Here is a 6,304-nt window from a genome sequence, read left to right as displayed (position 1 = left end):
CAAACCAGGGCACATCATTAATAAACTCTTCTACCAGTCTAATAGCTCTAATTCTCCTCCTGAGAACTATAGTCAACACATACACACCTCTGACAAGTTTGGAATCACTATTAGCATGCATATTGAACCAGCTGACCTATGCCATGTTACTAGTGATGCTCAATCATATACTAATTATTCCTCTGTTGCTATGTGCTTCACAGGTCAATGCATGAGAACAAGAAACTTCAAGAACTATACCTCTGGAATCAGAAGAGCCGAAAGATCAAGCAGAGGAGCTCAACTTGCACTGACTTGGGGAAAGACTATGCGGCAAACAAACATCAACTTTGCTGCTGAAACAGAAGAAACTCTACAAGCTATCAAAACAAGTTACCAAGTGGAGGTCCAACATAGGTTCAAAGGAAGAAGAAATTCAATCCAAGGCAACAACAACAATAATGCCCCAATCGATTTCGTCTTAGGGAAGCTCATAACAGTTACTGCTCAACAAAACTATGTTGCTATCAACCTAGCAAGAATAGCTAGGCAATCTACCCATTTCTCTGATTCTGCCTGGAGACGAATTAATCTACAAACCATTTCGCTTGCTTTACAGAATTCCATAAACAATTCTCATCTGGATTACTGTAATAATGCTAACTATATTTTGAGAGATATGTCTGATGCTCGTGAAGGCTCAGACAGTATCCACGATGTAACCATGAGTGGGTTGCCTATCTAGGCGCCTAGGCTCTTTTCTTATAAAAAAAAAAGAGAACACTTTAAAGTGTTGCTCTATCAGGCATTTTATCACTGGGCAAACCCATCAAGATCCTCCCAGGTGCCCATTAGTTAATGATGGCTCCTAAGTATCCGACCCATTTACTGACACCCGTTCAAATTACTTTTGACCTTCCTCAACTTTCATTCTTTCTTTTTTTTGATGCAAACATCTTCTTGTGTTAATAAGCTAAGCAGGATTACATGTGACTTAGACTGACATTACTTCTATCATTCCTGATTCCATCCATGAAAATTTCAGGAATGTTACACCGATAATTAAAAGATTTCCTGTCAGTTCTAGCTTTGTTAGCTATTACATGCGCCACATTGTTTGCTTATCTTTTAACATGACTAACATCAAACCAAGAAAACCAAGAAAGTAGTTGCCTTATTTCATTTACATTGCCTTCGTTCATCCAGTGAACCTAAAATTTGGCTTGCTTCACATAATTGATCATATTTACACGGTCACCTTCGAACATTACTTTAATTAGCTTCTTCTCCCTGCCTAGTTGATAGCTTCTTCGAAGGCTAGACACTCCCCGTGCTAGACACTCCCCGTACTCAGGATCTCTTCCTCCAAGAAAATGATGGTAAAGAAAACAGACTCACACTCCCCCAAAACACTATCAAAATGGATATGCGACCAACATCTATGGATGATGGTAAAGAAAACGGAAGAAGAATAAATTAGGCACGATGACGTAGAATTATTTGTCACTTACGCGTTTGAAATTGGAACACGGCATCATGTGATAATAGATGGCAACAAAAGGAAAACGCCAAAACAGCAGTAGTCATCAATAATGCAATTTGGTAGATTTCAATTACTAGCAGTGCTTCCACTTTTCTATATACTGAACTAAAATGTGGCTTACAATTCCACAACCAGCATCACTGAACTTTCTTGGCCCCAAAAGAATTTTTCAACCCTCCAGACTCACATATATGCTAAGCTAATACACCACCTCGTTCGATATATTTGTTGTTGCAGTTTCAATCTCTGAATCAATCTTCTCAGAAACATTTCAGCTTGTCACAAAAAATATCTTCTACTCTTTCGACTAATTAATTTGTTGCAGCTTCGAAATCCTCTCAATCGATTTCCATATGAAATGAATGGGCGTAATGTTTGTTTTCCGTGGGAATCATCACATGTACCCTGGAGGGAGACACGATCAATCATCTGTGATTCTCAGCATGATGATATCTCCTCTCAAAGATGTGTTTTCTTCTTTTGATGTACCATCAGCCTGACTCTTGGTTTCTTCACATGTTCTTGGTGGAACGGCATCGAGCATACCTGAAAACAAACCCATCATGTCACCTGTGGACCTAACTGGGATACTATGAGAAACAAGCAGCGAGCAGCAACTTGAAAATTGATAGTGTCCGTTAATTCCTCCTTCGAAAGATAGTTTCATACTCAGCCACCTTTACTAGAAATGCAAACTTTTATACTATGAATTTGCAGGTATCAGCTCACACCGTGTCATCAAAGGAGGTCCACATGAACGGCCGATATGAGCGTATCCGTTGACAATGGGTTTGACGGACTACATGTTTGGTCCTCAAGGGAGATATTACGGGGATCTGAATATTGGTAATGTCTTGAATTCTCAAAGAAATCGCACTTTTGTTGATTTACCTCTTGAGAAAGCCAATGATTCAACTCTAGGAATGATCCCATTTTGCTGATATGAACAGGTCTATCTTTATCTTACAGTGCTGATGATGAAAAAACAATACATTCAGGAAAAAAAAAAGAAAATCTTTATCTTACAGCTATTCAAGTACTTTTGAAATGAATGACAATGTTTTCATGAATTTCTCTCTTGATTCCAAGTTCAATTCTTAATTGAAATAATCTTTAGTATCTTCGACAAAATTAACACCTGCAGTGAAGTCTTGTTTCTGATAACCTTGGAAACATGTCTAGCAACCCACTAGACCTAGAAGAGATCAGAAGGCAATGTAAAATGTCGGGCAGTCCTCATTTATATCAGCGAAAAAGAAAAAAAAAAAAAAGCAAACATAAAAATTAGGGGCTCGCACCCTAAGTGAGAATCATACCACTAGACCAATTGCCCTCAGGTTGATCAGGTTGCCAGAACCGGTCTTATATACTAAGAAAGAACGTATTACTGGTTCTCACATTCCTGTTTGAGCAGTATATTATGGCAAATAAGAAAATTTCACTTAGTCCAGGGTGTGATTGGTGTGATGGTTCCATTCATTTGGATATCTTTTTATTGAAATCCGGCAGTTATTCTGATCTTGGATATCTTTTTATTGCCTAATCATATTCATGTTGCATTTCTTTCTGATCTTGCATGAACTGTCCAACATCTTGCTGCTCAGCCGAGTTTGACGCTGAGTTTGTGAGACTGACATAGAAACGTACTGGTCAGTTACCACTACAATTACCCACCCACTTAGGAGCCCATCTTTAACCAATCGGTACCTAGGAGCTTGATCGGTTTGCAGGATAATAAAAATGCTTAATTACAACATTTCCCTTTCCCTCGTCAATATTTGTTTGGGTGATGGATAGGAGTAGGACTGAATGACAATTTTGCCTTATGACTTGTTTGCCACATTTTGTTTTATTTTTTCTATGCGCTCCCTGCATTTTTATATTAAAAAATGGGTTATACTAGGATTTTGTAATTTGGTTTGTATTAGGATATCAAATCTACTTGATTTTTTTTACTTACGATGATTCCTAGATGTGATAGGCAATGGATTTTAGGGTTTCCATACTTATGTGACAAGTTTTCTTAGCCATATAAATAGAGCCATACCTCTGAGTACTATTATTCGTCAACAAGAACTCTGATCATTCTTTAGTTTCTCTCAACTGTTTCTTATAGCTCAGCCCATTATCATCACGATCTCCATCTCCTCTCTGGTAACTCCGTTTTTTATATTATAGTACCAAAAAAAAAAAAAAACGAATCTTTTTCTTTTGTGATGTTTTAGTTTTTTACTTGTTGCCTTTGGAAAACACGTGACCTAGTTGATTGAAAAAGGAAAATTTGATCGAAGTTGATTGAAACATCCATCAAAAAAAAATATAGGCCCGGCTTTAAAATCGTTTTTCAAAAGTTGGCACGTTGTAGGGACAGTAATTTTCTTTCTTTTTAACAAATTTTAACCCTCGCACCTTTTTTCTCTTCTGTTCCAGCTTTCAGGTTTATGGAAAATTTTCACGAGGATGTCGTATAAAAAATTCTCACTCACGTTACTCCAGTTGAATCCTTCTTATCCTGCAAGCTAGCATGCGAACAATGGCGCAAACTACTTGGTCATACAAAGATAGGTCTACTTTTCTCTATTGCCACCTATAATGAGCATGCAGGACGCGCTCAACTTTATTATGCAGATACTAGTGACATATGTAGGGAACTTGATAAGTTTTGTTATACTACAAGTACAACGAAGATTAACCATCCTCCACTTGAGGTAGGACGGGATGGAAAGATCATTGTTGGTTCTTGCAACGGTTTGGTTTGTTTAGCTATAAACCATGACCGTACTGGCCCTTATGGGGATCCAATCCATATATTCAATCCATTTACAAGAGAATACGCGGTCCTTCCAAGATTTGACCGAGCAAAAGGTGACATTGTTAGTGGATTTGGTTACCTTCATTCGAACAAGGAGTATAAAGTTGTAAGAATCTTCTATCCAGACCGTATCTTTAACCCTAATACTACTATCGCAGGTTCGGTTCAAGTATTTACTCTTGGCAAGAGCAATAGTAGCGGGTACTGGAAAAATTTAACGTCGATCTCCGAGTCATTAGATTTATCAGGTATTTTCTTAAATGGATATCACTTCACTGGAAAGATAAGGACAACCACAAGATTGTGGCTTTTCATCTGGCTGGAGAAGAGTTCCGAGTGCTGCCACCACCTCCACTCTGTATCCGTCACGGGGGAAAAGATACCGACTATCAACTGAAAGCCTTGGGAAGAAATTTGTGTTTCATTGAGCAAGTGTGGAGTGAATATGTGGACATATGGTCGTTTAAAAATAAGGATTATTTGCAACAATAAAACGAAAATAGTTATGATGCCGGTTTTAACTCTTGGAGTTGGATGAAGGAGTACAGAATAAAATGGCAACCAACTGCGCTCCAACATTGTTATTACAATCCTTTCGGAATCACTGAGGAGAATGAAATTCTTTTGTGGTATGACCAATCTCTTTGTTATTACGACACTAAAAGTAGCATCTTACATGTTCTTGTGGATACAATGCCAAACTTTTACAAATTTCAAGCAATTCCCCACACGAACACCATTATTTCACTTAAGGAACTTGGAGTAGAAGAAAAGAAATACGAAATTCTTGATTAAATGTGTATCTATGAAAGTACAGAAATTCAGATTTTTTTTTTCAGTGTAAAAATCCATCTTCATACATAACGAATAATGTTTGGTCATCTTTTCTTGTCATTTTTGAGGATTCGAATAATCTAAAGCTTCTAATTAGACTGAGTTATCCAATGGAATGTGTGAGAACAAAATTATTCATCCACGTAGGATACACATTCATATTTCCTAAAATCTTTCTCCAACTCTAACCTATTCAACAAACGTAAATATGACATGACATACTTTTTTATAGACATCCTCTAACTCCAATTCTTGTTTCAGAGGTTCACCAAGAGGATTTGTATCAATCCTAATCATCAGTTTTAATATTAAAAATAGATTTAATTTGATTAAAAATAATTGTTAATCAAAAAATAAATTAACGATTTTGTTTTTTTGTTTTTTCTTTCCTTCCGTGAATCAATCGGGTAATATATTTCGTGAAAAATCAAGGGAAAAGAGGAAAAATGCCCCAATATGAGGTGCAATGTTGGAAATCTGCCCCAACGTTAAAAAAGGTTGGAAAATGCTCCATTTCGTTAATTTTGACATCCAACCCAGTTAAGTCACATGTGTAAAACCACGATCACCACCAGAACCACTACAAAAACCACCGTCGCCACCACCTGAACTTTAAATCCTGAACCCTCTACCTGATCCTAAATTTTAAACCCTGAAACTTGAATTCAGAAGGGTTTTTTTTTCGCGTGTGAGAGCTCATACATGTGACTTAACTGAGTTTTTGACGGAATAAGATATTTTTCCAAATTTTTAAATATTGGAGTAGATTTATGACACCTCGTATCGGGCATTTTCCATATTTTCCAAAAATCAACTAGCATACTTCGTAATCATAATTGATTGAAAAATCAAATCTTTTGTATGGGTTTTTTTGTACGCATAACAAGTTTTCCCATTAATGAGTTCCATTCGAAACTTCAAGAATGTGAAAGTATGATATACTCCCTGTATAGTTTAACAAACGGAAGTAACAAAGTATATTTTTGAGATCGGCAAACATGAACTTTTTACTAATTGATCTTAATATTTTGTAATTGATTTATTTGTGCTAATTACCAGTTACGTTAAGATTAGATTGATTTTATGATTAATCACGATCATCACGAAATTGCAAATACTGTATACACAATAATTAT

General features: G+C 36.6%; 1 long non-coding RNA gene across 1 annotated transcript; it reads left to right on the top strand.

The window, feature by feature from the left end:
- The first annotated feature begins 1,662 nt into the window (after window positions 1–1,662).
- Window positions 1,663–2,832, top strand: LOC113296639. The gene is made up of 2 exons (XR_003333092.1): window positions 1,663–2,368; window positions 2,473–2,832. It is a non-coding gene; the product is annotated as an uncharacterized LOC113296639 (long non-coding RNA).
- The last annotated feature ends 3,472 nt before the right edge of the window (window positions 2,833–6,304 follow it).

Source organism: Papaver somniferum, chromosome 7 (genome assembly GCF_003573695.1).
Source record: "Papaver somniferum cultivar HN1 chromosome 7, ASM357369v1, whole genome shotgun sequence".
NCBI classification, from domain to species: Eukaryota; Viridiplantae; Streptophyta; class Magnoliopsida; order Ranunculales; family Papaveraceae; genus Papaver; species Papaver somniferum.
The sequence above is the reverse complement of the archived record's forward strand: the minus strand, read 5'-3'. Positions and strand labels throughout refer to the sequence as shown.